This window comes from Arachis hypogaea, chromosome 15 (assembly GCF_003086295.3).
Source record: "Arachis hypogaea cultivar Tifrunner chromosome 15, arahy.Tifrunner.gnm2.J5K5, whole genome shotgun sequence".
Lineage (NCBI taxonomy): Eukaryota > Viridiplantae > Streptophyta > Magnoliopsida > Fabales > Fabaceae > Arachis > Arachis hypogaea.
Genome location: NC_092050.1, coordinates 130,233,485 through 130,257,022, shown reverse-complemented (window position 1 = coordinate 130,257,022; position 23,538 = coordinate 130,233,485). Strand labels below are relative to the sequence as shown.

The following is a 23,538-nucleotide window of genomic DNA, read 5'->3' as shown; positions in this document are numbered from 1 at the left end:
TATACTGCTGTTTTGTTATGGAATTATGGCACTGAGTGTTTTGAATTTTGAATTTGTGATAAGTGATTTGTGATCTGTGATTTGTGATTTGTGATTTGTGATTAGTGATTTTGTTATGCTGCTGTTTTAAATTAATTTAGGGGTGATTATTTGTTATGTTATTGTTTTGAATTAATTTAGGAGTGATTAATGATTATTTCTAGTTGTATTATTGCTGTTTGCACCATTGCTCTTTTCACTATTTAACTTTGTATTTTGATAAGATCATATGGATTTGGTTGAGATTTCATATGTTTTAAATTTGGAAGATATTTAAGATTTATATTAGACTATAATTATATTTTATGATGTTTATATATAATTTATTTATTATTTTATTCTGAAACAGTTTTTTCGGTTAAACCACCGGTTAAACCGGTTGGACCAATAAACCAATGAACCAGTAGCTAGAGCGGTTTGATGACCGGTCCGATTTTCCGAACCTTGGAAACAAACTAACCATATGTACCTACAAAAAAGATCAATTTAAGGAACATTTATAGTCCAATTAAAATTTTAGAGACCAATTCAATATATGACTCCAATTTTAAGAATCATGTTAATGTTTCACAGCGTATGGAGATAGGATGAGGAGGAGCGCAGTGAAACTCGAAGGGTATGGTTAGAGTACTTTGGTGTTCCTCTGCATACATGGTCAGCGAAGACGTTCAGAATAATAGGAAACCAATGGGGAGAAGTAATTGGATGTGACAAAGCCACGGAATCATGCCTCTCATTCAGTGTGGGACGGGTGCAAATAGATACTTGTATCATGGACATCATCAACGAGTGGATTCACATCACAATTGGTACTAGCGAATTCGATGTCCTGGTTAAAGAGGTTGGTCATGAGAGTTATGGAGTGGAGTGCAAGATTGAAGAGGTAGGTAATCCTTATCTCCCAAAAGCTTGTGAGATGGTTGCTAGCAGTTCGAGCGCCATGGTACAAGTGGAAAGTAGAGATCCGGTGGCTGAGTTGGTGATGGCGGTGCCAAGGGAGGAAGAAACGGATAAGGGTAGAGTAGTAATTTCAGAGGATATTTTGAATGAATGGAGTTATTGCAATTTAATTTAAATTCGTATAGCAAGGAAAACGGATGATCCTGTTTTAGAGGGCAGTAAGGATTTTATGGGATATAATGATTTGATGATTAATGATGCTGAATCAAAAAAAAAAAAAAGCTATGATTATAATAATGATGGGCTGAAAAGTAAGGATTGTTGGAGAAAAAAAGAAACCTAAAGCAGGCTTCTTAGTAGGCCCAAAAAAGTTTATTGTAACAGGTGTGCCAAAGGAGAGAGCTTGGGCTTTTTTTCCTTAGTTGAAAGCCCAGATCATGCTAACATTCATGCTGATGCGGCTATAGGAGATGGGCTGGTAAATCTGAGTCGGGCGAGGGTTGACTGGGTCGAAGCTACTCCGAGTCCTGGGTTATGCGTCGTGGTTCATTATCAAGTTGAAAGGGAGATCGCAGGGTCTGACGCCGCAACAGATCAACGAAGCTTGGGAAAGTTCGTAGCCAGCGAGGAGCGACAGACTAGTGGAGGAGACGGTGCCGTCAGGCCGTAGCGGTGTATGCTGCTGCGATCTTCAACCGGAGGTACGCTCCCATTGGAGATTGTGTCTTCGTCAGGATATCACTCAACGCCGACGATGGCGGGGTTACGTTCTTCCATGGACGGCGATGTTGACATGGAAGCGGCGGTGCATTGTCTAGTGCCTCGGAAAAATGCTGCTGGTCCGAAAGTTGGTCCCGTTATAGGTGGAGATGACGCACCTGTAGACAGTTTAACTTTGGACGGTGCGGGGGGTTGATAAAGGCAGTATCGGAGCTGGGAGTGCCGGGGACATTAGTGTTAAAAATCCGAGGAATAGCGATGGTAAGGATTTGGAACGAGAGGAACAGATGCTGGAAAATAGGAAGGCGTGGGAGCTGGCTGTTGAATCAGGAGCCGTGCAGTACAACGATGAAGATGATATCATGGCAATTCTTCAAGAATAGAATGAGGCTTTAGCTCAGAAGAGGAGATTAGCAAAGCAGAAAGAAAAGGCACGAAGATGCAGACCAAAAAATCTCAAAAAGGTGTGTAAAACAGTTTTAAAATAATTTTTCGTTCTTTAATTGTTAAGGGGTTAGGGGGTGTTGGAAAATTGAGTATGGTGAAAGAACTAAGAAAGAAGCAAAAGTGAATATATTAGGGTTGGTTGAAACTAAGATGCAAGTTGTGACTAAGTTTGATGTAATGCGTATTTAGGGGAGCGATGCTGTAGGGTGGGAGTTTGTAGAGTCGGTAGGCATATTCGGGGGTCTGTTATCAATGTGGGATGACATGCAATTTAAAATAAATAATTGTTACAAAGGAAAAAAGATGGTTATGTGTTAAAGGAGTACTGTTAAAAAATGAGTTTAATTGTACGTTCTATTTAGTATATGGTGCTCATACTAAATTGGAGAAACTGGCTGTGTGGGAGGAACTGAGTTTTGTAGCTGGTTTAGGTCGAGGTCTGATATGTTATATGAGAGACTTTAATGAGGTTATACAGATTGAAGAGAAGAAAGGTCAGGACAGGTTACAGCATCGGCAGAAGAGTTCAAGGATTAGGTTCAAGATATGCAGTTAGTGGACCTACCGTTGAATGATCGAAAATTTACTTGGTTCAGAAGCCGCTCCTGCAATCGTATTGATAGAGTTCTATTGAGTGTAAAATGGCTTGAGAAATTTCCGAAAATTTGATTAGAAAGTGGACCGAGAGTTATTTGGAATGTATGACTAGAGAGGAATAGGCGGATCTTTAATAACAAGGAAACCGGAGTGGAAGAGATGTTTCTCAGATCTTTGACCAGCTACAGAGAATGGTGTAGTTTGGATCCTTTTGGTTGTTGATGGTATTGTCGGAGATAACATTAGGAATTGTTTTCAGGTTTTGATTGGTTGTTTTTTATGTTTGAGACTTTGTTTGTGATTTTGTCGCTCTACTTTATTGTGTTGAGCTCACTTGTTAAAAAAAAAAAAAAGGTTAGAATTTTAGTCGAAAAAATTAGACGTAGATAAAGTAATATAATCGAATTGAATTTTTTTCCGGTTTCATCACATTACAGTATCTTCTATCTACCAATTTTCAATGGGTGTGCTACAATTAATTTTGATCGAAGCAATAAGAATATCTTTTTTGTATCGAGTTTAAGGTAACATTAAAAAAAAAAAATCCGAAAACAGCTAGTATTTAAAATAAAATGAAATAAAAGTGCAAGTAAAGAAAACGAAAATACATTTTGAATATTAGAGAGTAAATAAAAATATTCCCACAAAAGTTTTGCAGTAGAGTAATTAACTTTTTAATAGCAGAAGAATTAAAGTTTGCATAAACACTAAAATATTTTTAGTTATGCATTTTTTGTATTTCTAATTGTATTTTGATTGTAAAAATATAGTTTAATTATATTATTTATAAAGTCTGATTATAAACTTGATTTCAAGTTTGATTCTGTTATTATAAAACTTGATTATAAGTGTAATATGAGGTTACTTTGTATTTTGACATAGCTTATTGATTAGTTATTAATTTTTTGTGTATATAAAGTATAATTAAACGAATGAAAAAATATAAAACTAACTTGATTTTTTAAATGATTCTTCTTGACCAAAAAGACTGAACGTAACATTTTTTAGGGCAAATGTTACATTTTATACCTACAATTTAATTTTTTCAAAATTAAAATTGTTTTTGATATTTTTCATTTTTTTAAAAAAACAAGAGGTGAAGATAATAATGTGAAGCATTGTTACAAAAAGCAAAGCAACCACAAATTCAAAATACAGGAGAAAAAAAAAACAAAATATACAATAAATAGTTGTCTATTATTCTAAAAGAAAAAATCTTAAACGACTCTTGATAATTAACTCGAAAGACAGTGATGTCCTCAATAAAAAAAAAACTCTTTTCAGCCTTTAAATTTTATTTCTGTGAGACTAGTTAGTCTCTTTGACAATATTTTCTCTCTATATTAATGGAATAAGCCTACGTAGCATGTTAAACTGTTGATTTATCCGTTAAAAGCCAACTAGGATTGACAAATTCTTTTTATTGGGAGTTTTGTTGTCTTTTAAGGGGTAATTGTTAGTTTTTTTTGTTACCTTTTTCGAATACATTGACTAAATTTACTATGTAAAACTAGGAAATATTAGTGATTTTTAAATTGTTTTTACTTATAAAAATTAAATGGAGGATATATTAGTGATTAACGAGTCACATAAGCATGTTCTAGAGAGAGATCATTGACAGAGAGACTAAATAGTCTCACGAAGTTGATTATTAGGGGGCCAAAACGTGTATTTTTTTCGGAGGCCTCGTAGTCCTTCGAAAAAATTATGAGGGACCAAAATAGGTATTCACCCTTATTTTAATTTCCTTCCCACATAACAGACATGCTCTCGCTTTTGAGCCTTAGTGCTCACTCGTCTCACTATAACAGACTCTCCTCATAAGCTTACTACATCAAACTCGTGATCATTTATTTTTTTGTCAGTAGAAATTCATATGCAGCTGTTTTCATGTGAAGTGGATAGTTGAGAACTATTAGATAACAATTTAGTCAAACATATCAAATTATCTAGCAGTTCTCAACTATCAACTTCACATGAAAATAGCTGCATATGAATTTTTACCTTCTTTGTCTCCACGACTCCTAATAAAATAAACCAATCTTATTACTTCTCACACCCCAACCCCTCACACTCCATGCCCCAAAATCATCGTACTTTTTGACCCTTGCCTTAAGTATTTCGGCATACTTCTTCGCTTCTTCTTCTGCTTTGCTTGTCTTCTTTTCAGTATTACAGATTCATTTTGTTCCTATAAAATAGACATAATATCCTCTTCATCATTATAACCACTGCACTTGACTCTATTACCAATTTTCAAACTTTCTCATTTTCTATCCTTTCTTGCTTCTAATCACGTTTAGGTCCCTTTCTCCATGATTATTCAAACAGTCCCTACTCCCTTCTCCAGGCACTTCCTCTCTCCATTCACAATGTCATCACTCTCTATATTTTGTTCTTCTTTTTTTTTTTACTGTACTTTCTCTATATCTTCTACTTTTGTCCTTTCTTGCTTCTCAAATAGTATTTTCTCAGTCACTTCGTATATATGTCTGTCGTCATGGATACATCTAATTAAATTTGAAGATTTACAAGGTGCTAACCTTTCCATGTGTTGTAACTTTAGTAATTCTCCTTTCTCATCTTGTATATCCCTTTTCGAGTCATCATAATCTGAAAAATCATTGACTGCACCTACAAATTCTTCTTCATTCTCACTTGGGCATATCTCTTTGACATGTTTTTCCATTTTTGTTGACTTTCCTTTATCGAAATTGTTATTGTCATTGTTGGTTTTGCTATCTCCTGCCGATGTCTTGATCACAAAAATATCAAATTTTGCTCCATCCAGATCCAAAACCACTCTACCTTGGATTGTTGCCACCCAAAAAGTATCTATCACCTTGGCTGATCTACGATTGCTTCCTTCTAAAAAATTGTCTTCCATCTTTATAGTTGTTTCCCAAACTTTTGCCACATAGCAATAGTTTTCTTCATTCCATGCATGAAGCAACATGTTAAAAATCTCAATCCAGACTATCCTCTTTCTATTTGTTTCCTCTTCTGCCACGCTCTTATTTCTCCAAAATATTTTAGTAAGAAAGATGATTTTCAAGCTTCTTCCATATCTTCAACCAAATCAAAAGTGAGTATTATTTTAAATGATTTTATACTTTTTATCTCTCTAAGAATGTGCCAATATTTGAGGAGACATGGGATAACCTCGTCAGTAATTAACGGAATAGCTAACTTTTCGATGATGCTCCTTTTGTTTCTCTATGATATTCATGTCAACTGTCCCTTTAACTGTTTAAGGATACACTGTTATTTTATTGTCATTGACGTCTTCTCATTTTGAAGTAACATTCCTTGTTAAGACATCTTTAAAAGACTTCACCCTTATGTCTCCAGAGTTTCCATAACCCTTTGTTTGCAGCTCCATCAAAGTTTGATTTCGATTTTTCCTTTGATCACTAAGATCACATCAAAGTTTCAATTTGTTTTATCCATAACATTTTTAAGGAGTTTCAAAGTTATCCTTCAATCTAATAATTAATTGATAAGTGTATCAGATGATAAAATAAATAAAATTTTTAGTTCTTTGAAAGACAAGCCAATATAATTAATTTTGAATATTGGTTTTGAGGTTTTGTAACATGAAGGGGTATATTAGCAAATTTTATTGTTTGTTAAAAAAATGCAATATGACAAGTATATTATTTAGTAGTTTGTTAATTTATATTTTAAGTAATTAGAATATTTAATTTGATTTTATTTATTTTCAATTAAGTTTTGTTTACTTTGCAGGTTAAACTTTATGTTAGTTATATCCCTAAAGGAATTTTTTGGCCTAATAGGATTACCTCTGTGCTCTGCTAGGGTTTAGTGGAGTAATCCTAATTTCAGTCAAGCTTCGTCAAGTGTCAACAAAGTGATCAAACGTCAATAGATTAAGTATGGCAGTGCAAGGTACTACACCAACAGGAAACTATAGAGTGGGAATCATGAAGGAGGAAAATGTGATCAATTTTGAAGAAAAAGACATCCAAGGAAGACGAAAAAGATGCGAGAGGAGCCTAATAGGAAGATTGCTAGCAGATCGGCAGTTCTTATCTGGAACAATAGAGGCAGCAATGAATTCTATATGGAGACAACCTGAGAGATTTAAAGTGATTAATCATGGAGGGAACATATTCCAATTCTTCTTTAGTGAGGAGAAGGATGTGCTGCAAATTGAGAGGGAGGACTATGGCTTTGCAAAAATACATCCTTAATCCAGAGTTCGAGACTCTGGGTAAGATGCAAGGGTTAAGTTCTGTCGCCGCTTGCTCCGGGTTGAGAATTGTAACACCACCTAGGTGAGAGGCAACGGTGAAGTTGTCCCCTACTCTGGGTACACGGGTAAGATACAAGGGTTCCAGCGTTGTCCTACTTGCTTCGTATTTGGTGTTCTGTCTAAGGTTAGTTACCGAACATGTCGGATTTGGCTTTATAACCGACAGATGAGACTCATCGGCCGTAGGACATGCATTCATCATATGCATTTGTTTATTTTTGTTTGATTGTGCATTAATTGGGCTTGCCTACGTGATTATTATCCTACTTATGTTTACTTTGTCTGTATTGCTTGTCTGTGCACTGGAGTTTTGGAGGAATGGAGGAAATAGTAAGTGAAGGGTTAGATCACAATTAGATTAGAGGAGATAGAGAGTGAATTGTAAAGTTTAATGAGACAGAAAGTGAATTGTAGAATTAAAGTTAGATTGAGACTTGGACACCTTAGAGAGTTTTACCAAATTTATAGTTTAGTTTATTCCTTTAAGTTTATATCTGAGTGTCAAAGTTCTAAGATTACCTCGGGACCTTTTATATTAACTATGTGGGTACCTTTACCATGCTGAGAACCTCCAGTTCTCATTTCATACATATTGTTGCTTTTCAGATGCAGGTCAAGAGGCACCGCACTGAGCATTCTGGAGACTCTTGGAAGCGAAGAACTATCTTGGAACTTGGTATTTGTATTTGGTTTATATTTATATATGTGTATAGATTCTCCATGTTGTATATATTATGTTTTGTCCCTCTTAGAAGTTGACTTGGAGAAACAGGATTTATATTTATCTATTGGTTTATTTTTGGGTATATATATATATATATATATTCTAGCCAACCTTTACTTTGCAGGTCAAGTCTAGATCTTGATTACATAACTATCATTTGGAACTCTACTTTTATATATCTGTCTTTTGATTTTCTGTATAAGCTTTCTATCTTTCCGTTTCTCGTGAGCGTTGTACCTTCGATTTTATTTTCGTCGTACCCTTTTTCTTTCAAGGCTCCTAGATATATTATCCTTGTTTTATATATATATATATATATATATATATACTTTTAGAGGTCATAGCGCCTCGCCACCTCTGTTTTACATCCTAGGTGTAAAACTCTGTGTGGTAGGGTGTTACAACATGGGATATGAAGGAATGAAATTCACATGGTGCAACTAACAATATGGGAATAATCTTATTAGAGAGAGGATTGACAGATGCTTTTCATCTATTCAATTTAGAAGAGAGTACCCGAGAGCGACCATCCTTCACCTAGACGATGTCGGACCAGAACACTGCTCTTTTATGCTGCTGACCGAGAAGGAGAAACCTAAATCAAAGAAAAGATTTCAATTTCAAGAAAGATGATGTGATAACGAGTAGACAACTGCAATAATTAAAGAGGCCTGGACAATTCAAGTTGAAGGCTCTCCTATGTTCAAATTTTTCATTAAATTGAAAAAGTGCCGACATGCATTAGTGGAATGGCAAAAGCCAGTACTAATAACTCTTAGAAACACATTTCAGAATTGAAATTGCTTCTAGACCAGGAGAAGAATAAGAGGCAAAATGCAAATAGGCTTCAAGTACTGCAGTTTGAAGAAGAATTAATGGAAGCTTATGTAAATGAGGAGCAGTATTGGAGAGAAAAGGCGGGAATGCAATGGCTGAAACGGGGTGACTAGAACACTAAGTTTTTCTATACAAAGTTCCAAAATATTTGTAGACAAAATAAAATTTACAAAACAGACAGTTTCAAAAATTCCAGTTCTGAACTGAGTGGCATAGCTCAAATAGAAACAAGTTACTTCCAAGAACTGTTCACTTCATCCAATCCTAGGTCAGCATTGGGTGATATTCAGGTGATATTCATAAGGAGGATCTTAGAAGAAGAAATTAAAAAATTACCTTCTTGATTAACCCCTTTTAGGCCCCAAGAGATGACGGTTTCTCTGCCAAATTTTATCAATATTTTAGGGAGGTAATAAAGGAAGATCTTTGTGAAGATATAAAAAATTTCTTGTTTGGAGACAGGATGTTGGGGGCATTGAATCATACCCACATCTGTTTAATCCCTAAAGTCTAAAATACAAAGACTATGAGTTAGGTACAGCCAATAAGTTAGAATACGATCTTCTAGTTCATCGCATGCAAGGAATCCTTGATAAAATCATTAGTTACAACCAAAGTGGTTTTATCAAAGGAAGACTTATAAGCGATAACATCCATATTGCATTGAACTCATGCATTTTTTGAAAAATAAGAATTTGGTGAATACGAGATGGCTGTGAAGATAGACATGAGTAAAGCGTACGACATGATAGAATGGAGTTTCATTTGCCAAATCATAGAGAAATTTGGGTTATGTGAAAAACAGATTCAATGGATTAAGGAATGTGTTACTATTGTATCATACTCTATTACTGTGGATGGTCAATCACATGATTTCTTTAAACCGTGTAGGGGATTGAGACAAGGCAATCCCCTTTTATCCTACCTCTTTCTACTTTGCGCAGAGAAATTCTCCTATCTGCTCCACAAAGGAGAACAGAGAAATGAAGTCTCAGGGCTGAAAATAAACAATAGGTGTTCGGTGATATGCCATTTATTCTTTGCAAATGAATCCATTTTGTTTTGTAAGGTGAACCCTCAGGAATGTGATAGGCTACTGCGAATATTAGAATGCTACAGTGATCAATGGTCAAGTTGTTAATCTCTCCGAATCCTCAGTGTTCTTTAGTAGGAATACCTTGGACCATATTCGTGACTCTTTGGCACAGACATTAGAAATTCCCCACATAGGAGCCCAGAATAAGTATTTGGACCTCCTAGTAGTGGTCCACAGATCAAAGAGACAGACTTTTAACTTCATTAAGGACAAAGTGGAGAGAAAACTACAAGCGTAGAAAAGATCGTTACTGTCAGCTAGTGGTAGAGAAGTACTCATAAAGGTTGTGGCTATGACAATTTCAATTTATACACTCAAATATTTTAAGCTACCTGAAGCTCTCCTAGAAGACATCCAAAAGAAAATTATGAATTTCTGGTGGAGACAGCAAGATTCAGATAGAAGAATGCAGTGGATAAGATGGGACATCATTTGTAGAGAAAGAAACAAGAAGGATTAGGATTTAAGGATCTAAAAGCGTTTAATTTAGCTATGTTGGCTAAACAAAGCTAGAGGATTCTAACAAAATCTAATTCTCTTATCAGTAAACTCTACGAAAGTAAGTACTATAGATATTCCTCTTTTCAAAGAGTTACCTCAGGTCAAAATCTCTCTTGAGCATGGAGAAGCATTTTAGAAGGAAGGAAGATCTTAGAACAGGGACTACATTGGAAGATTGGAATGGGTTATTAGGTCAGAATTTATGAAGATTCATGAATTAGCAACTTTAGTCCTATCTTAAACTACCAAATAGCTCGCATAGATCCACAACTCATTTGGGTCAATCAACTACTTAACAATAACAGACAGTGAGACGAAAACAAAATCAGAAATAGCTTCAACCCAAACATAGCAGCATAAATTTTGCGAACTCCAATTCTACAAGAGGAAGAGGATTCAGTTACCTGGAAAGGAGAAAAGCACGATTCTACTCGGTGGCCTCGGGATATAAATTGTCCTTCCAACTCTCACACCCACCGAAAAATCAACTCCTTGCACAATGCCAAGACAAAAAGTTGTGGAACATGCCTTGGGAACTCAAGTGCCTGCCAAAGGTGAAAATATTCCTTTGGAGAGCTTTTCATGATGGGCTACCAACTCGAAGCAGACTCAATAGCCGAATCCCAGGAACCGAATCCCAGGAATTTAAGATATGTGCACTAGATGCAATGAAGCTGAAGAGACAATGAATCATTGCCTAATTGATTGCCCAAAGATTCAATTAATATGGAGGAAAACGGAATTTAGGATTTACTTGAGCTCGATAGAAGAGACCATATTGTACGAAGGAAGCTAGACTAGTAGCAACGTTACTCTAGAGAATTTAGCAAGCTAGTAATCTTCAAGCTTTTGAAGAGAAGGACTCCTCCGCGGAGCTAGTATTCGTGTCGGCAATGAAACTTGCGATGGATTATAAGAAAGGTTTATCTAATTAGTAAAGGTGAGTGATTTAGTAATTTATTAAAATTTAATGTGGGTATCCCATTTTACTTTTGTCGTATTTTTCAAAAGACTCTAATGTATTCTATTCTAAATTTTTAGAAATTAATATATTTTATCTTAGTTAAAAAAAACTTTTTGTTAGTTGATTTGAGTTTATGAAAGATATATTTTTAATTATTATGCTTGTTATTTTTTTATGAATAATTTTTTTTCTTAATTTTAGGAAAAATTTTGGTATGAATAAGGAAGATCGAAGAATTCTTTCTTTGTTGTAATTGCATCTAAAGAAATTAAATAAAGTCGTAAAATAAAGCAATAAAAAGGTTGTACGGAATGAAGAGAGATTTTTTTTTATCAATGAGATTATATGACCAAATTATTTTGGTAATTAAATTTAGTTAAATTAGTCTACTAATTCAAAGATTAATGACAAAAAATATTATTTGAAGATGAATGAAAAAAACATAAAAAAATAATTAAATTTAATTATAAAAATAATTTATTCATTTAAAATTTTTTATTGAAAAGATTTAATTTAATTTATTTTCATAGTATACACATAAATAGCTATATCCTATAAGGACTTACGTTTAAATTTTGAAATTTATTTGGTATGTAACATATTATATTAAAAATAAAGTATTATTTTGGTTTCCAACGTTTGGGGTGAATCTTATTTTGGTTTTAAACGTTTTAATCGTCTTATTTTTATCCCAAAACATTTAGGCTTGGTTTGGTAAAGCTTTTTGGAGAGGTGCTTGTGCTTTTAAAAAGCACAAGCACCTCATTTTGCGTTTGGTAAATTAAAAAGCCCAAGTGCTTGTGCTTGTAGCTTTTAAAAGTTAGGGGTGCTTTTGAAAGCACCTAACAAAGAGCTTTTCAAAGTTGGCTTGTGCTTTTTAAAATTTAAAAGTCTAATATAACCTCATATGTTAACTAATTTTTAAATTTAATGCTTGCATTTATGTCTATTATAGTATTTTTAAATTTTAAAAGCTATTTTACCAAACGCAATTGTTGTTACTTGTGTTTATTGAAAGCTATTTTTAATTTAATTTACCAAATATAAATGCTACAACTTTTATAAAGCCATCTTTTAAAAGTTAGCTTTTATAAGCTACTTTTGAAAAGTAAAAGCTTTACCAAACTAAGCCTTAAAATGACATCAATATTATCTCACCGTCAAATTTCTCACTAACAATGTGCTTTTGTTAAAGTTATGTTTGCTCAACCCCTCTTCCACCTTTATTTTCTTAGTAAACTCAAACTCCATTCTCTTACTCCATTTTTTCTCCTCCTCAATTTTCTCTTGAAGAATTAATAGCATAAAAGAGTGTAAGAGAATAAAATTTGGACTTGTTGAGAGGGTGAATATAAAAAAAGAAGTTGAACAAATATAACTTTAATAAAATATTATTAATAATACATCAATTTCATTAAGTGTTAATGAAAAATTTAATGATAGGATAACATTAATGTCATTTTAAATGTTTTAAAATAAAAATAAGACAATTAAAATATTAAAGACTAAAATAGAATTCATCCCAAATTTTGAAAACTAAGAGTTTACCCTTATATTAATTATGTTTAAGATCAAAACTTAATTATTTTACAAATGTTATAAATAAATAATTTTAGACTACATTTTATTTAAATATGTAATTTGTCCAAAAATTATAAATATTGCAAAGAGGTAGGAGACAACTGTTGCATATATACTTGCATTCATCAGCCAGAGGCTCAAAAAGTCAACTCACTGAAAAGAAAGTTGTCTTGCCAACCTGTCATGACTGTGTCACTGATTCGGCACTCCTCCAGATCCGGATATGCTTTGGTATCACCAGTGCACAATTCACAATTAAAGGGACATGGTTTTTGGTATGTATAGTTTTTTGTTTTTCCCTTTTCCTGTGAGCATCGCAATAATAGCTAATTAGCTATGTGCTGATATTTTGCCAATTCTGTGGTCTCCTGCAATAAAGGAAGTAACGAGGATGAAAGAGGAATAACAACTAAACGTTTTCAGTACTTATCCGCTGAATCTAATTATGATTTGTATTTTTAAACGTTTTTATTAACCAAAAATTTAGGGTTTTTTGTTTTACTAGAAAAGATTAATTTTGGCATATTTATATAAATTTTATTACACGATAAAAATTAAAATTTTAAATTTTAAGGTTTTAGATACTAAATAGAATAATTTTTTTTGTTAAAATCCATTTTTATTTCTTTTCAATTATATATAAAGTTAAATTACAAAATTATTTGTTTAATAACTGAAAGAAATGCATCCAGTATCTTTCGAAAACATCTTTTCTGGGTGTTTCATAAAATTATTTCAACAATAAGGTATGCATAAAAACTAAAAAGGTTAGACTATAAAAATGTAATATTTTATTATAATTTATTTTTCATGCAAAGCATATGTAATGGATTGGCTCAACGAACAGGAATCTAATATGAGAAGTACGAAACAGGATAAGGACCCAACAATAGGTGGACACCGAAACAACTGATTTGGCACCCGTCAAGTAGCCGCCTCGCCAAGGAAGACTCTTTACCTTGTTAAACGGCTCCTCCTCCAGAAACGCTAACAGATAGGATAATAGGATATGATGGTAACATTGAATTGGGCTCATAATTATCAGTTAAAATATTGAATTATTAAATTAATATTTAAAATTTTAGTTAATTTCTGCTCAACATCAGACACTATTACTAATTATGATTTTGGGGTAGTTTTACTAGAGGTAGTAAAAGGACTAGTCTATCCTATTTTCTTTATTTCGTTAAAAGTTTGTTATTTTGTGAGTTAATCTATTTTGTTCTCTCTACTGAAAGGATCTCAAATTTTTATCTCATTTTACCTAATAATGGGTTAGTGGATCAAATCTACCAATTTTTATTTTTTTTATTAAATTATTAAATATTAAAATAATATATGATTTTACAAATATTTAAATAAATTTATAATTTTAAAAGCAAAAAAATTATAATTTTTAAATTTACAAACACTAAATTTTTTATAATTTTAAATATCTAATAAATATAATTATTAACTAAATTTTTTGAAATAAAATAATAAAGAGTAAAGTATCGTTTTTGTCCCTAACGTTTTGGATAAATCCTATTTGTGTCCTTAACGTTTAAATCATCCTATTTGTATCCCTAACGTTTGTAAAAGTGATTCAATATTATTCTGCCATCAATTCATCATGAACGCTTTAATTTGGGTTTTAAAAATCTCTTCTTTAAGTTAGAATACAAATGTCTGGGATAGAATCAATGATCTACTCCGAAAAATAGCTCATCAAATATTGAAACTAATTCCTACAACATCTATTATATCTATTATCTATTATATATCTCTAATTTTAAGGCCAAAATGTGTCATATGTCACTCTCTCATTGCAATTGAAATAAAATCTTTCCCTCCAAAATCAAAGAACTCTCCTCTCTTCTCTCTTTCTTTCTCTATCTCTCTCATTTTTTCACCCACTCTATCTCTCTTATATATCATTATCAATGACTAGTTACGAATTTGACAATCAAAATATACAACATAACATTCTCTTATTGTATTTAAATTAAATTAAAATTAAAATTGAAATACCAAAATTAAAATATAGCTATATTATATATTATATTTATATATCTATTATATATTACTAATTTTAAGGTCAAAATGTGCCACATGTCACTCTCTCATTGCAATTGAAATCAAATATTTTCCTTCAAAATTAAAAAACTCTCCCCTCTTCTCTCTTCCTTTCTCTATCTCTCTCATTCCTTCATTCACTCTATCTCTCTTATATATCATTATCATTATCAATGACTAATTACGAATTTGACAATCAAAATATACAATATAACATTCTCTAATTGTATTTAAATTAAATTAAAATACTAAAATTGAAATATAGCTATATTTTATATTATATTTATATATTACTAACTAATTTAATAACTAAAATGTGTCATACGACACTCTCTTATTAAAATTTAGAGAAAATATTTTCCTCTAAAATTAGTAAACATCCTTCTTATATTTTCTTATCTACCTCTCTTTTTTTCTATTTCTCTCTATCCTTCCTACTCTATATATAATTTATAATTCATATTTTATATTAGTAATTTGACAAATCAAAATTTGTCACTAGATATTTTTATTATAATTAAAATAAAAAATTTTCTTAACTTCCAAAATTAACAAACTCCTTCTCTCATTCTTCTTCTTTATCTTTCTCTCTTTTTTCTCTCATTCTCTATTTTTTTTTTCTACTTTTATGTTCTACAAAAAATAAAATTAACAACATAATATAATTTAAATAAAAAATATTATTATATATATATATTTTATTTAAATTTAAATTTTTACTGCTTATCTTTTTAATATATGTTTTTACTTTTTGCTTTTAAATATTTATTACATATAATTTTAAAAAAAAATACTAATGTTGTGATTAAAAGTTAGAATCAAGATTCAATTATTTTAAAAAAATGAGTTAATTTTATAACTATAAATATAAATTTTTTTATATTAATATCTAATTATATTTTTATATATATAGAAAAAATATTATTTTTAAATAGCAAGTATAAAAATTAATTATTTCTATTTGTGCAACAAACTTAATACCTAATCAAATATAAAAATATACACGTTAAATTCTTTTAAATTTTAATAACGAATGTTAAAATTAAGTAAAAAAAATTAAACTCTTTCATTTGAAAATAATAACTAAAAAATTTATTATTTAATTTTGTTTAAGATTCTGGTCTTTTTAGCCAATGAGGACTTTTGTCCCTTAATACCATTTTATAAAAGTAGTTTAATATTATAAATTTTTCGTGTCATAATCTATAATACCAGGACTTACGTAATTTTAAAAGACTTATATTCCCGTAATAGTATTACGGGTAAAAATACTAGTTTATATAATTTACTTTTCTAGAAACATAATTGAATCTAAACACAAATAGTGGGTATAATATTAAAATCAAACACATTCAAGTGAGACCTAATTGAGAATGAATACATCCAAATGAGAATAATTGAAAAATATAATCTGATTTGTTAATATAATTGATAATAGAATAACATTGAATCACTTTTATAAACGTTAAGGATACAAATAGGACGATTTAAACGTTAGGGACACAAATAGGACTTACCCCAAACGTTTGGGACAAAAACAATACTTTACTCAATAATAAAACTGACATTGTCCAATTATCCAAAATATATAATTAAATTAAACATTGTCCAAATCTCTAATCAATCAAACATAATTCAAATTATAACTTAAAATAGAATAGAAAAATATTTTAAATACAAGTACAAAAATAATGTTCTAAATTTAATTATCATCTTCATCCTCTTGTAGAATGGCGGGCCCGCTGGATAAGCCCACCCTACCCGCCAAAACCCGCCAAAATTTGTGGGTTAGGCAGTACAAGTTAAACAGGTTTTTTATTATAGCGGTCTCAAATTTCTAGCTCGACCTGCCTTTTTTAGCGAATTACATAGACCGATTTAGCGGGTTTTGGCCCGACCCGTTTGCCACCCCTAGTTTTAGGTGAGTGTGAAACCTAAGATGGAGGAGATATTTTTTTGAGTGGGAATATAAACACTGTGAGAAATTATCATTATTACAAAAAAGTATGTTTAAATGTAAGTACAGAAGATAAGTTTATTTGGAGTTGCTCCGAGATGAGAAGTTTCTCAGTAAAATCGTTCATCAACTCAATGGAGTCAAAAGCGTTGGACTTTGGTGAAACACGTCATACTTTTGATAATATTTGGCAGGAACAATACTTTTAGGGTGAAGATGATGGACTAGTTTCTGATTTTAGGCCAATTTAACACAATAAAAATTCTTATCTAGATTAATGTGGTAGGTACAAATGAGGTAACCCTGTGTTTTATGTGGTTTAGATGACGATATAAATCATCTATTCATCCACTGCAATTATATGTCTCACTTGTGATATAAAGTTATAGTTGTGGGTAACATTAGATGGGCTAGGCCAAAGAAGATGATGAGAACTTTTTTTAAATCTTGGTGTGAGTAAGACGGTGTGAGAGGAAAGAAGAAAAGATAGATAAATTATTGATTTGAATAGTATGGGCGACATGAAGGATTAGAAACCAAGTTATTTTAAAAAAAAATACATCATGGAAGATGCATCGGAGTTTGTTGTGTATTAGCTAAAAGAATGGTAAATACTTAATAAAAAAAGGAAACAAGTGTAGCCAACTACTGTTCAAGAGATTGCCAGTAGTCTAAAACCTGCTGCGAACATTGAAAATAAATGTTCCTAGTAAATTTGTGTTGAATATGTTACTTCAAAACAATATATGGTAGTGAGTGGCCACTTTGTGAATGTTGAAAATAATATTGTTATGCTTTTATATGAATTTTCCAATGTAGATTTTTGTATTAATACTCTGGTGGAGTGCATCGAAACTTATGTTCAATTCTTGCTGGAGGAGTATAATGTGTCTTTAGAACATTTGATTTTCAAATCCAACGACATATGCTTGGTAAGATGCATTGGGTCAAAGGACAAGGTGACAACTATTGGAGGTTAAATTTTGAAAGGAATAAGTTAAAAAATTTCCTATATATTTTTAACAATATTAAGGTTCAATATGCTTCACACAAAGAGTTTAAATTCATAAAAAATTAGAGAAAAATGGCCAATGAAAAGAATAGAAGTAGTAGAGTCTTGTAGTGCTGATCCATATCCCTAAGATTGCGTTCGTTTTTGTGGATAGAACAGGACATGACATTTAGACAGAGACACTAAAAATTGCTCTTTATGTATTGTGTTTGAATACAATGGACAAGACACTAAAATAAAGTCTAGTATTATGTTTGGATAAACATGAACAAGACTAAAATATGATGCAAAATTACTAAAATAGACATATCTTTTCAAACTTTCATACCCACCTCTAACTATCTCTGTCTCACACTCCTTGGTTGCCGCCCTAACCCTTCCCCAGGAACGGTAGAGGAATGAATCTTGTTCCATCTGCTCGATGTTGTCTGTTTCTTGCGTCGTTGCCAACTCGTCTTCTGTTTCTGCCAACTCAGTCTCTTCTTTCTCCTCTTGGCTGTTGTTTTGAACCTTCTCTTTGTAAGTTCAATCCTGCTTGATTTTTATTAGATTTGCGCAAGATGTTTCCAAGCTCTTGATTTGATGAAAAAAAGACAAGTAAATCGAATTAGAATGAAAATTATTTGATAAAGTTGGCTATATACTATTGCTAGAAGTCTGTTTTTCCCTTAACCTTGAACGAGACTACTGCTAGAGAAAATTTCTTAATTGTGGAAGCTTCGTTTCTCTTTTTTTTCTTATTTTTCATGTTGAATTATGCTTGAATAATTTCCAATATGTAGTATCATCGAGTATATCCTCTCTTTCTTTTCAACTGTGTGCTTTTTAATAAAAGAACAAGGTTATAGGAGAACTCTCTGATTTTGCATACCTTTCTTCTCATGTAATAAATATTAAATATGGCAGTTGATTTGCAGGTATCAAGACATTTTTCTATCCTTGTGAAACATTTTCAAAGATTGTCACTGTTGCAAAAGGCAGGCCCATATGTAAGTTGGTCATAATCTATTCCAGTACTGCTAGCACTAAATGTGATGAATCTACATCCATGTGCTATTTCTTTTCAAATGGTCTTTCCTGTCTCTTTTTATACGTCACTACAAAAATATTTGGTAATTACGGTTGTTTTTAGGGTTATTACGGCGATTTGAATCGCCATTATTACTTTGAATGGCGCTCAAGAAAAACCGCCATAATTTGAAGTGCCATTTGGTTATTACGGCGGTTTTCGAAAAACCGCCACAATTACCTGGTTAAAACAGCGGTTTTTGAATTGGGTTAAAATGGCGGTTCAAACCGCCGCTATTTCTAGATAAAATGGCATTTTTTGTTGGTTAAAACGGTGGTTCAAATTGCCGTTATTTCTAGGGTAAAACGGCATTTTTTGTTGGTTAAAATGGCATTTATGAACCGCCATTTTTACTTTGGCAGAGTGACATTTTTGGTTGGTTAAAATGGCATTTGAAACTGCCGGTTTTACCGGATTAAAACAGCATTTTTAGTTGGTTAAAACAGCATTTTGAACCGCCGTTTTTACCCTGATAGAGACATTTTTATTGGTTAAAACGACGTTTAAAATCGCCGTTTTTATCATATTAAAATGACATTTCATGTTATTTAAAATGGCAATTACAAGCCGCCGTTTTTACCAGATAAAAGTGATATTTTTTTATCACATTAAACGAATAAATTTTTTATTAAAATTTCAAAATAACAAAAATATTATATAACTCATAAACAAAGTAATATATTACTCATAAACAAAGTATTAAACAAAATATATAATTTTTTAGTATTGAAAATTAAAAGTAATAACTCTTTTACATAGTATCAAACATAGCATAATTTTTTAACTATAAATATCTTAACATGTAACTCTTAATACATAAAATCTCCATCATATTTCACATTACTCTATTGCTCGCTCAAAAAGACATACTTTCTAACTATTTTGGTGATAGAATCTCACTCTCTTGATCCAATTCCTACAATAAAAATATAATTTGAAAACATAATAAAAAAATAATTATTATATTCACATAATTATATTCACAGATAAAGCAAGAAATCATGAAAATTATATATATATATATATATATATATATATATATATATATATATATATATATATATATATATATGTATTTGGAAATTATTATAATTATGTTGGTAAGTGAATGACCCACAAATATATATAATTTTTCTTTGCTAAGTGCTTGAACTATATCTACACTGTTACTTTTTAAATTTGTATCCACCTATTTGACAAAGAAATTAAGCATGTTATGTGAGCACAATTTATATACACCTGTTTGACAAAGAATATTTATAGTCTTTGTAAATAGATCAACTCAAAATATCTAAATTTGCTTCCTAATCTTTAGCATCACAATCATTGATTTTTTTTCCTTTTTTTTTTATCACATTTGCTTATATTATTTTTGAAAAAGCTACAATTTGCTTCTATACTTTATGTGTACAAACTATGACTAAATCTAACAACAGAAACATGTCAAATTTTCAGCAGATGCTCTATACCTCTTCCTTGAGTCTATTCTCAACATGGAAACTAGACATTTGCTACATGCTGAACTAACACACTAGCCTCTGACTTGTTCTTGTTGCTACATCCTTACTTATGGAGCATACCTTACAATTTTTGATGAGCTTGTTCTGAGCCTCGATCTTTGCTCGTGACTGTCTCCTCCTCAGTATACCATGGTATTGTTTAGCATTGATATAAATGGGGTTATCTTTAGCAAGATCAAGTGGTAGTGCGATTCTGGAGGATCTTAATCCCAGCACTTGGGGCAACATCTGGGGTTGACCCTTATAAATTTTTTTAAAAAATGCAATGAGATCATAGTAAATTATTATAATAAAAAATTCAACTGCAGCAAAATATTTCAAACTCAACAATAGCAGGCATAAAAAAATAGATAGCATGAATAAACAAGATGTTCTTGAGAGAACTTACAACAGCCTACGGTCTATAAGCAACTAATGAACCACCAAAAAATGGTTCGCTATAAGGAAAAGGAGCATGTGCCTGAAATCAGAGAAAAAATAGTTATTTAGAAGCTACAACTGAAAGCAACAAATCTATAAACCAAGAGCTTCACATACCATTGAGTGAGTACTATTGACTTGTTCGCAATTGAACACAGGATTGGGATGATTCAGTAAGAGGAATGGCTTCATTTAACCCTCCACATATGCATTAGCTGACCTGAAAAAAAGATTAAGAACTTAGAAAATGAAGTGTATATGTAATGTGTAACACGTAATAGGATTTAAATCAATCCATTCAATGCTCTAAGCACATAAAAGAGTGAAGGGACCTCAAAGAAGTTCTCTTTTCTGTCTGATCTAATGAACTTACCGATGTACAAAAGATTTCATTTTCATAATTTATAAAATATATCCTTAAATACAAATTAGCTAATATTTATAAAAATTAAAAAAAATAATTAAAAGGATGAATTAATTAAGTGGTAGAACTAACTTTTCAAGTCTGTTTCTGAACTTGATCAAATACTTCTCGTTATCTTCTTCAGCAACCTTGAAGATCTTGTCAACGATCTGTTGTCTCTCATTCATATCAAGCTTCCTCACATCAACCTCTCTGCGGAACTATATTATCCAACAAACATTTTCAACTTGTGCTTTTATCAATCATTCAAAACTAATAAGAAAACTTGTGCTTTAATTAAATTTGGAGTAAACTTCAGATTAATTTTGATTAGTTACCCTCTCAAATTGTTTGAATTTTAGTTTTCTTCATGACATGGATTCTAACAAAGAGTTGAACTTGTTTCATAGCTACAACGACAATAATGAAAAGTATGCCACCAAACAAAGAGATTGGAATTGATTAATCTCATACTGCCAGAGACAAAAGGAAAATAGAGATTAGCTACCTCACATTTAGATCCCCACACCATATCAAAGGCTTGTCTGAATTTTGTGTAACAAATTCTAGAATCCTTTTGTCCCATTTTCTTCTCCTTTGAAATGAGTTTGGTTCCTCTTTCCACCCATTATTTGGAACATATGTATTCAACAACCGAAGGGTTTCGAATTCAACCAAGATTACTCTGCCATCTGGTTCATGCTTTGAAGCTGGCAGCAAAAAAAGTTTTCCATAAGCATTAAAGAAAACTTATTGGTTAGAATATAAAATATAAAATATAAATAATACAATAGTTTCGAAAATAATTGTAAAATCTCACATTCTACAAATAATTCAGCCACATAAGATCATCAAGGAGAGATTAAACCACTAATTTAGAAGCACAACAAAAGCTGATATACAAAACCACCAATTTAGACACATTAACTATCACACACACATAAAAACAAACACATAGTTCTCAAAACTCAAAATAAGCTACAATTCCTATCTCTCAAAATCCTAACAATTATACAATTAAGATGTCATGCCTAAACCTTAATTATTAATCAAATTGAACAATCAACACAAGAACAAATAGTAATTAATTATATTATTATACTGCAAAATAAAAATAAAAAAATTAAAGAAGGGACAAGAGAAAGGACGAGAGAGATCTATAGTACTTATAGAAGAACTGAGGAAGTATGGGAGAGTTGTGCTTGTTCTACTTGTGATGGCTTGGATTTTAGAGATCTTCAATAGAGAGATGTCACCAGAGAAGACGCTATGGGAGGCATTGAGGATTTTGGCGGAGAAGGCGCAGAACTAGGACGGAAAGGAGAGGAAGCTGGAGGTGATGTCACCGGAGGAGATTACTACGGGAGAAGATGTCGTCGAAGGAGATCGTCGCCGGAGGAGATCCGAGATCCGAAAGAAGATCTGAGATCGTTGCATTGGCTAGGGACAGTGACTATGGGGAAACAACTTCGATAATGGGAAAGAAGGAGTGTGTGGCTTAGACATTCGATTTCGTTGAAGACAAAGCGGCGGTGGTAGTGATGGATTAAGGAGGACGACGAGGGAGAGATAGAAATGAGATTGAGCCAGCCGTTTAACGTATATTTAGAGTGTTTCAGTTAGGGATTAATTTTTTCATTTTATATATGCGGGATAATGGCAGTTCAAAACCGCCATAGTCACTAGAACCGCCACCAAATAGAAAGTCAGTTATGACAACAACAAAAAAGTCATAATGTTTGGATATTAGGGCGGTTCTTCAAAAACGCCATAATATAAATGCCATTTTAAACCCCCTTTTTTGTAGTGTGTTTCTTTCCAACAAGTCTAGAGTGTAAGTTTGTCAAGTTTATATCAATCTTAAAGTTATATATTTGGCTTCAATTTTAATTTTGTACCTAGTATCTTTCCCTGGTTATCAATACTTTTGTGAGAAGAAATTATGATGCAATTTGAAATCTTAATTTCATTAATTGTGATGCAAATACTTCTCACTGTATGTACTTCTACAATCCAGTTAATTTGAAATACTCAAAAGATTATTAAAATTCCACCGCTTTAACTTTTGTTGTGTTCTTTCAGCTTCTGGAGATACATGTGGTGAATTGATGGCATATTCATTGGTTTTGTCTAGCTGTTGTTATACCTGCTGTGTAAGGAAGAAGCTTCGGAAGATGTTAAATATCACCGTAATGCTTGCTAACTCTCTTCTCTTATTTGTGTTTGTATTTAGATGTTGTTAGTTTCATTGAAGATGTATAAAGTGTATTTGCTAAGGCGTGAGCAATACAATGGAATTCAGAACTTAGTATTAACTTGTGTGTATTTTTCGGTCTCTATAAAATGTTTAAGTACTAACATTTAAATTTTATTTCAGGGAGGTTTCATTGATGATTTTCTATCTCATTGGTTTATCTTGA

General features: G+C 31.9%; 2 long non-coding RNA genes and 1 pseudogene across 2 annotated transcripts; 1 reads left to right on the top strand and 2 right to left on the bottom strand.

Moving 5' to 3' along the window:
- Positions 1-8,097: 8,097 nt before the first annotated feature.
- On the bottom strand, positions 8,098-11,066 carry LOC112750696 (uncharacterized). Its single transcript, XR_011872244.1, has 3 exons — positions 10,892-11,066; positions 10,542-10,811; positions 8,098-8,298 (listed from the first exon to the last, which is right to left on the bottom strand). It is a non-coding gene; the product is annotated as an uncharacterized lncRNA (long non-coding RNA).
- Positions 11,067-12,820: 1,754 nt separating this feature from the next.
- Positions 12,821-13,919, top strand: LOC140179539 (uncharacterized). Its single transcript, XR_011873047.1, has 2 exons — positions 12,821-12,957; positions 13,530-13,919. It is a non-coding gene; the product is annotated as an uncharacterized lncRNA (long non-coding RNA).
- A 5,555-nt stretch (positions 13,920-19,474) lies between these two features.
- On the bottom strand, positions 19,475-22,752 carry LOC112750693 (nuclear transcription factor Y subunit A-8-like; annotated as a pseudogene).
- Positions 22,753-23,538: the final 786 nt, after the last annotated feature.